The sequence below is a fragment of the Sceloporus undulatus genome, chromosome 3 (assembly GCF_019175285.1).
Source record: "Sceloporus undulatus isolate JIND9_A2432 ecotype Alabama chromosome 3, SceUnd_v1.1, whole genome shotgun sequence".
In the NCBI taxonomy this organism is placed as follows: Eukaryota; Metazoa; Chordata; class Lepidosauria; order Squamata; family Phrynosomatidae; genus Sceloporus; species Sceloporus undulatus.
Window position 1 is genome coordinate 83862122 of NC_056524.1, and position 9673 is coordinate 83871794.

General features: G+C 40.5%; 1 protein-coding gene across 5 annotated transcripts in view; it reads right to left on the reverse strand.

Annotated features, from left to right (window-relative positions):
* PDK3 (pyruvate dehydrogenase kinase 3) overlaps positions 1–9673 on the reverse strand; it is a 91312-nt gene that overhangs the window by 62762 nt on the left and 18877 nt on the right. The window contains exon 2 of one of the 5 annotated variants that reach the window (XM_042460749.1): positions 4724–4846. The exons of the other annotated variants lie outside the window; for them this stretch is intronic. The gene's annotated coding sequence lies outside the window, so the exon portion shown is untranslated. The remainder of the gene's footprint in view (positions 1–4723; positions 4847–9673) is intronic. 5 annotated transcript variants of the gene reach the window in all.

Below are 9673 nucleotides of genomic sequence, written 5' to 3' on the forward strand. Positions count from 1 at the left end.
ATACAGGTTGAAACTGAGGTCCTTTGCTGGTATTTGGAAGCAACATTTCAATGGAAAATGACACTGACAGTACAACTGTATACGTGTTCTCTTAGAAATAAGTGTGCTTGCCAATGGGGCTTAATTTCCAGTAATTCTTCTTAAAACTGCATCCTGAAGATATCAGAGATCATAGATGCTGGTCTTGTGTAATTTAAGAGACTCTGAAATTTCAATTTCAACAACAACAACATTTATTTATAATGTCCTTATCATCAAAGGGGAGAACATCCATTGGGTCTTTAGTATTTCTGCAAAGACCTATAACCTAACCGTATCCCTGGCTAGGGCAAAAAGTGCTTCATACTAGCTTCCTCTGTTATACAAGCCATGTCCTCTTGTAAAGGATGAATATTTGGCAAACTTTATGAACATTTCTATAACTTCAGGAAACAAAAAATGATGAGTGCGACATACATAAATCCTGGAAGACAAAGAAACAGCTCCTGAAAAACAGTGGGGCTTTCTATACCGGCATTTGGGACGTCTGGAGGACGTCCCATTTTAAAAAAGGGGCGTCTCTTACAGACGCCCCTGGGCCTAGTACGGACTCCGTCCGTACAAGATGGCGCCGGCCCTTCTACATGGCCGGCACCATCTTTGCGTATCGGACGCTGAGCGTCCGTACGCGTCGCGTCCCTTGTGACGTAGCGAGTGCGCCCCTGGCGCCTCGCTACGTCGCAAACGCGACGGAAAAAGAAGCTCCATTTTGGAGCTTCTTTTTCAGTCCGCGCGGGAGTTGGGCCGTCTGAAGGCTCCGGCTCCCCGCGGACCTACCGGCGGCGACGGCAGAGCGCCGCAAAGTGGCGGTATGTACCCCGCCAATGAGAGCATTCACCTTCACATTGAGAGCATTATTCTTTTTTTAAAGTTTTTTTAAAATTCTTTTTAAAAAAGATTTATAACCTACCTCTGAATAAAACTCAAATGGCAGCTGGGAGCAAGTTGCCCCACATCATGCAGAACATCTAACAATATCTCAAGGATTGTTCCAGAATGTTCATTTTAACTACTAATGAAGACCTTACATTATATCTATATCTACTTCTATAATATTGAATATATAGTCGGCTCTCCTTATCCACGGATTTTTTATCCACGGATTCAAGCATCCACAGCTTGAAAATATTCCAAAAACATATAAATTGCAAATAGTAAACCTTGATTTTGCCATTTTATGTAAGGGACACCATTTTGTTATGCCATTGTATTTAATGAGACTTGAGCATCCACGGATTTTGTTATCCACGGGGGGTCCTGGAACCAAACCCTAGCAGTAACAAAGCCCCACTGTATGTGTATATATATGTGTGTGTGTGTATATGTGTGTACACACATACACACACACAAATTACATACAGTACATAAGTGAAGTGACCTACAAGGTGAACCTGAGTACAGTAGTTCTAATGAATGTTCTCCTTTAAAAAATTAACTAGTGCTTTTAAATTTGATGATTTCTTATTACATGATTTTGTCTCAAGATAGTTATCTGGAAGGTCTTAAGAGGAGGAAGCATTGTTTGTTCTACTTGTCTTTTTAACACTACTGTTGGGTTAATGGCTCAGAGCACACAGCTTCCTACAGCAGTAGGCTGCACAGAAAAAAATTAGTATGTTCATCTGTGAAACAAATGGCTAGTGTTGGGTCTAGAAAATCAAAGGAAGAATTCTTTTATAAAGGGATGGACAACCTGCAGCTTTCCAGATTATGTTGGACTACAACTCCCAATCATCTTTGCCAGTTTACCAAATGATAAGGAATGATGGGAGCATTAGTCCATCAACCTCAGGAGTACCATTTCACCCACTTACTGTATTTTACCCAGCCTTGGTTTGGAAGGTAGGTCCAAACATAAAATGTTGAGTACACCTCTGAGTAAACTCGTACCATGGAAATCAATTTACTTTGGTGTATGCTTCATTCTCATCAATTTCAGTATGGCTCTAGTGTGTCTGGTTTTCACCTCATTACAACTTTACAGCAAAATCTGATACATGGGTACTCAGAAGTCCCACCAAGTTCATTGGGGTTAACTTGCAACTGAGTGCATACAGAATTGCAACCTTGTTAATGCTTTCAAACAAGCAAGCATCTGGTAAAGATTTATTCATCATTACTTTAAAAAAAACAGAGATGTTCTAGGCAGTTCCCAATAGCTAGACATCAAGGCTTCACACTGGAGACTATACATATTTTTATTTCTCTCACCCCCTCCCTAAGAGCAGACAACTCCACACTAATATTCAAAAAGGGCAGGTAAACTCACAGACCTGTGTTTTACCTGTAATGAGCTGTCAGTATTCCACTTTAAGCAAGAGAAAGATTGCAAATGTGTTAGTCATGGTCACAAAAGACAACCGCCTGCAAAATGAACAAGTGCTGCAAGGTACTGATTAAGTTATGTTCATGCAGCCCAGGAAATAATGTTAAAAGCATTGCTATGCATATAATAACTAAGATTTGCAATTTGAAAAATCCTTAAGTGTAGTGCAACTGGCACAATCAAGGTCACACTTTTTAAGGCAGTCCCATTATAATCAGTTCAACAGCACATCATTCAGCATCTGTTCACAGATAATGTACATTGGCAGGATAGAGCCCAATCAGCTTTTTCCCCTTTAAGTACTCAGTTTTTCTCACTCTTTTAAGGCATACCTAACAATGCCTTGTTACAGCTTAGTAATTTTTTGTTTTAGGCTTCATCCAGCAAGTATTTATTGATGTATGTCTTCGCCTGCTCATCTACATGCATATAGATGGTTGTTGGAGGGTTTTGTTTTTTTTTTTACATAGGACTTTTTGACAAGAATTAGAAGATGATATAAAATAGATTTCCTTTTCTGTCATATAATTAACATATTAAAAAGTATTTAGAATTCCAAAACTGTCTGCAATCATTTAACTCTACTTTTGTGGCAAGCTGACTTGGAAGGCATCCATCCAATTGCATTAAGAAGACCATGTCAGGCTACCACAAGGAGACTAAATTTTCATTAGAGTTCTCTATTACATGGGCCAGAAGATGATGACTCCTCTTCACTAGAAGTTCAAGTCTTTCAAATTGCAACAAGCATTTGATCACATCCAGGGCAGAATCACCTAAAAGAGCCTAGCACTGGAGCAGGGATATCAGGGGATTCAGAAATAGTTCCTGAAAGAAAAAAAATCAGGAAAGGAGAATGAATATCTAGGTCCAAGGAATCTGTGGTTTCTCAGATGTTGATGTATTACCCTGAACAGCATTGGAAATGGTAGGGGTTCTAGTTAAGGAACATCTGAATGATCACAGGTGGCTACTCCACGGCAGATTGCCCAGTACTTCCAGCAGTCCACTCCTTTTTTTTTTAATTGTAGCCAAAGAATTGATACTGTTAAGTCTGCAGTAGCTCAACATGATTAAAAATATAAAGGTAGTCCTGTGACATGAATGTCTAGTCGTAACCTACTGTAGGGAGCGGTGCTCTTCTCCGTTTCTAAACCAAAGAGCCAGCATTGTCCAAGGACTGCTCTGCTGGTCATGTGGCCAGCATGACTGCACTGAACACTGTTAACTTTCCACTTAAGTGGTACCAATCTATCTACTTGTATTTGCATGCTTTCGAACTTCTAGGTTGGAAGGAGCTGGGACTAGTGACAGAAGCTCACACCATCATGCAGCAATCAGGCCTGGAACTGCCAACCCTCCGATCTTCTGAACATCAGAACTGGCGTCTTAACCACTAAGCCACTGCATCCCTTTAAACATGATTAAGACAACCCTAAAATACTGTAATGTGAAAAAGAAATATTGAATGAATGTATTCTAATTACAAAAGGTACTTTTCCTTAGTTTTTCCATTTCTTAATTTGTGCTACAAGACGTTTTGTGCTACTTTCAAACCTAATACACTCATTAATGTCTTAGCTCAACAAAATATATAATCACAGCCCTTTTCATGAGAACAGCTGGAGGTCACGAAGCACAATAGGCGTGTTGTGAGAACACTTCTGAGCAAAAACAATAATAGCGGAACAATCTTAAACTGAACTATACTAAAAAGTCAGTTTACATTTTTCAGGATGAGAACTGATTCCATGTGATTGCAATTTAAATCAACTAATCAGCTGCAAGTTGTTTTTAAGCCAATTTTAAAAATAGGTGATGGAAAATAAATCCAATAAAGATACAACAGACTGTAGCTTGGAACACTTTCCCCTATTATTGAACCAGAAATTAAATGTGAAACAGCAGAAAGGCATACAGTGGTGCCTCGGGTTACGAAAGTAATTCGTTCCGCGGCCGCTTTCGTAACCCGAAAAGCCTTCGTAAGCCGAATTGCCATAGGCGCTAATGGGGAAAAGCCGCGATTCCGTGCAAAAAAGCCGAAAAAAGCACCAAAAGTTTTTTTCGTAACCCGAAAAAACATTCGTAACCCGGAACAATAATTCCCTATGGGATTTTTTCGTATCCCGAAAATTTCGTAACCTGGGTATTTCGTATCCCGAGGTACCACTGTATTTGGATGAAAAATTACTTGCCACATCCCATAAACATAGTAACAAACTACATATTATCCAGAAGATTGCTGGTTTAGTTCCCAGATCTAATCTGCACTGCAGAAATAATGCAGTTTCACAATGCTTTAACTGTCATGGCTCAGTGTTGTGGAATTCTGTGGTTTGTAATTTGCAATGGTTTTACCTTTACTTTCAAAAGAATGTAGCCAGATGCCTCTCCCATTCTGTTTGCTCACCACAAAGCATGAAATGGTTGTGTAGATGACCTTAGGTGCTGTTCAGTAGGTTGAAGAGGGGATGCTGGGCACTGAGGAGGGAGGAATGGAATATCAATCACTGTGGCGACCAAAAAAGGATACCTCCATGTGTAAGGGAAACTTATGCATGTGTAATTAACAGAATCCTGAGCATAGGGGGATTTTTTTTTGGCTTAGTTCTTTCTAATTCTGCCCAGCCAGCTATGGTCTTTCATTTTAAAGCTGACTTGAGAATTCTGACTTGTTTACTTGTTATATTCTAGCTCAATGTCATGGTAACTGCAAAGGAGGGGGGAAGCTAGAAGTCAAAACTACATACTCAGCTAAGGGAGCCCTGTTAGCAGTTTTAAAGACTTCTCAGTGCCTCCTCACTCAACATGGCAAAAGGCTACTTTCTGTTCAAACCACCTCACTTAACATGCTCTATTTCTTCAGCAACCTTGCAAGAGCAAACATTTATTAATGGAACCATGAGTGCTTTTGCCCACATCTAATCACAGAGTTGGAAGAGACCATAAGGGCCATCCAGTCCAACCCCCTGCCATGCAGGAAAACTCAAAGATATATATGAAGCCAACTCCATTCTCGATCCCTTTCAGTCTGGTTTCCGCCCAAGGCATTCTACAGAGACAGCTCTCACTAAGATCTCCAATGACCTTTTACAGGCCAAGGCTAATGGCCTTTACTCTGTTCTCATTCTTCTCGATTTGTCTGCAGCCTTTGACACTGTTGATCACTGTCTCCTAATTGACATACTCTCTGACCTTGGGTTCTCAGACTCTGTTCTCGACTGGTTTAAATCTTACTTGTCTGGCAGATCTTTTGCAGTGGTTGCAGGGGGTCTGACTTCTTCTCCTGTTCCCTTATCTGTTGGAGTTCCCCAGGGCTCTGTTCTGGGTCCCCTTCTGTTTTCTCTCTACACACTGTCCTTAGGAAAACTCATCAGCTCTTTTGGTTTTTCCTACTATCTGTATGCCGATGACACCCAGCTGTATCTTTCTGCCCCTGACCTTTCTCCAAGGCTTGAACAGCAAGTCTCATCTTGCCTTACAGCTGTCTCACAGTGGATGCGCCATCGGCGTTTGAAGCTCAACATGTCCAAGATGGAGCTTCTTGTCTTTCCTCCTAAGCCCACCCTTCAACACTCCTTTTCTGTCTCTGTGGACAACATTTCCATTCAACCAGTCCAGCAAGCCCACAGTCTTGGCTTTATCTTTGACTCTTCTCTGTCGTGTATCCCTCAGATCCAGACCACAGCCAAGGCTTGTAGATTCTTTTTATACAATATTGCCAAAATCCGACCATATCTCTCCGCCTCTACTGCCAAGATCCTGGTCCATGCCCTAGTGATCTCATGACTTGATTACTGTAATGTCCTCCTGGCTGGGCTTCCTTTTTCTCACCTCCGTCCCTTAATCTCTGTCCAGCATTCAGCTGCACGCATTATCACTTCCACCCACCGCTCTGACCACATCTCTCCTGTGTTGGCATCCCTTCACTGGCTCCCTCTCCCTTTCCGCATTCAGTATAAGCTCCTGCTGTCGACATTCAAAGCCCTCCATGAACTGGCCCCTCCTTACTTATCAGACCTTCTTTCTCCTCACCTTCCCACCAGGGCCCTCCGTTCTGGTAGTCAAGGGTTCCTGTCTCAGCCCAGGATTTCCTCTGCCCCATCCCGGATTCGCCCCTTTTCACTTGCTGCCCCTCACTTCTGGAACCTTCTTCCTCCACAAGCAGGAGCCATCACTTCATTAACCAGCTTCAAAACGGAGTTGAAAACCATCCTATTCAGAGAAGCCTTCCCAGGCATCGCATAATTGTCGCTTACTATCTGATGTTCTGTTGTTGGCTGTTTATCGATCCATTTCCTGTATTGCTATGTACTGTATAAGCATTATCCTACTTGTGAGTATGTATTTTCCCTGGATAATGATTAACCTTCCATTTTGAAGCCAAGCCCTCCCTTCAGTCCATCTGCCTTGGTCCAGGCCTCGGAGGTTGAGAGGAACTGCTGGACCTCTTACCCTCTCCCTCCACCACTCCCTTCTCCTTCTGTGTCATGTCTTTTTAGATTGTAAGCCTGAGGGCAGGGAACCGTCTAACTAAAAGGATTGCATGTACAGCGCTGTGTAAATTTACAGCGCTTCATAAATAAAGATTAATAATAATAATAATAAATATGACAGATACACATTAAAAAAGCAATATAGCTTTACTAAACTATGCCAACAAACAATACTGTACAGTGTGATGTAAAATGCCCTCCACTAAACTATTAGCCACTCAGTTTCCATATCACTGTTTCTACAATAATTCAACCACCTTTTACTTTTTTTCTAAACTAAGAATCAAAGGCGGGTTACAGACCACCCTCAAGCGGCCGTTCTCCCACCGCCGCCATTCACTGCAAAGGGAAGCCCCAGCGGCCAGACCGCAAGGCTTCCCGAAATAGCGCTCCTTTTCAAAATGCAGAAGTGGCGCCGCGAGTGGCGAAGTGCGCCCTCGCGGCGTCACTTCCGCCGTGACATGTCTGGACGCTATGCGTCCAAGATGTCAAAATGGCAGCGCCCATGTGGATGGGCACCACCATTTACGACGCACTCCGCGCCCCTTCCTAACCCTAGCACGCACGGAGCGTGTCGTAAGTGGCGGTTTGTAACCCGCCAAAGTTATTTCTAACATCTGTTGTCCTGTGCCCGATTACCAGTAACATTTAACAGCTGGGGGGGAAATTTTTCATTGAGAAAATGATGGGAGCAGGAAAAACCTTTTCTTTGGAAAGCGAAGAGGATAGAATTAACTATAGGACCAGTTCATTTAGGGACTCAAAGAGAGGGATCAAATATCTCTGGAGGAAAAAAGAGGAGAAAAACTCTGAGGAAAAAGTTCATGTGAATGATATATTTCACCATCTGGCCAGTAGCAAGTGGTTTGGTGAAATGTGGATACTCTGAAGACCTTGACTGTCACAAAGAACTTCTGTACAGCAGCCAGATATTAAAGAGAAAACACAAATATAACACATCAATATTAATCACAGTAAACCAGTTTCTTTGATGGGTACACAAGTGGAATTCTGGACTTCAACAAACCACAAATACAATAAATTATGAATTAGTATTTTATCAAGTCTCTTTCTCACACACGCATGATCACATACTTTACACACAGTGCAGATCATACACATGGGCAACAGTTGTATCCATTATACATTTAATTCCCCAAGAAAATCTGGCTTCTCTAACTCATCACTTCATACTTTAGGTATGTCAGATTCTATAAACTTTTGCAACATTGAAAGAATTGGTGTACAATAAATGGTGTAATATGGAGAAATATACCTTGGGTTACTGAATATCTGCTACTATGTAAATGCCAGTGAATTTAACAGAAGATATCTTAAAAACAGGAAAGCAACTGAATGATAGACAAAAGGATATGATGAAAAAACTGAACATCAGAATCAATTTGAGCATTTAATATTTGTTCTTAGCAAATTTTCATACAGGTGCATATGTACATAATGTAATGTAGTAAGCAGTGCATGGCATCTTTTATTAGAAGACATCAGGAACATGCCACTGTGGAAAGTACATATTTCCTGCTCATGTTCTTTTTTACCACACTTTACTAAAGGAAAGATGGGAGAAAATCAAAGTCCTTAGCCTTTAAGTTAATGAATGGGCTTAAGAAAACGTTGAATCACATCTCATTCTTAAGGCTGGAACTTTTGGAATAACCCAACCATGTTGGAATTTTTTAAACCAAAATTTGTACTGCTCTTACTGTACATGAAAATTATCTTTGATCATTCAAGCCTCTTCCAGATCTATGAAGATGTTAAATTCTGTAACAATGTTTGTGCATATCTGAAGAACCTCCACATTTTTTTCTGTTCACTAGCACAGAGGTCAGTCATCAGGTGGAAAGAAAATGGAGAAAAATATTTTTGCTCATAGCTGCATGTTTACTGCATGGCAAATAGATGAAGTATCTCCCTACAATAATAATTTCTCCCCACAAAGAATTCATTCATTTGACAAGTGTATTCAGGAGATTATACCACATTAAACAAGGAAGTCAGGAAAGTCACAGTAACAGAACAATCCAAATTGTCAATTTCATGCTCATAGCCATTTAACGTTTTTATATAAAACAAAAGGCCTATAATGCAGTTGATTTTATGAGAACTGATTTTTCTTAATTAATGCATCTAATCCAAAACTTTCCATTACAGAAAGATATGCATAAGCAGTGGGTTCTCTAACATAAATGTGCTTCTTTTCCACCTCTGTGAATGACATGTCTGCTTTTTTAATCTTGAAGAAAAATCATACAAAGAGCTAGATAGGCTACCTGAGCTATTTAAAAACACTACAAATCCTTTGTATTTCTTAAATTACTCTATGTTTGTTAACTTGCATGGCTATTACAACTTATAATCAGTAATAAGAAACACAGCTATGAGTACAGTTATCAGTAGTGTACAAGGATTATTTCTGTACTCAGTCATTGAATTACAACACTTGTCAAGGACACATGAAGACGAACATGTCAGAGAAGTAACATGTTCATTCTCTCTGCTCTAAAGTAATGTGAAACTATACAAAGAACAAGCCAAGAGAAATTCTATGGACAGAATTTAGCCGCTTCTAGTTGGACCCAGGAAAATTTCATTAGACAAATATATGGACATTATAATCATACCTACTACACTTTAATTTTTATATTTTAATGCTACTCCAAGTTAAATAGCAAAGATTGAGCAAAACACCTACTGAGTTCCATAACTACAGGCTAAAATGAAGCACACTGCTTCTTAGCTTGCCCTTACTGCCTCTGTAAGTAGGGTTGCCATAATGGAGGACCTCCGAACC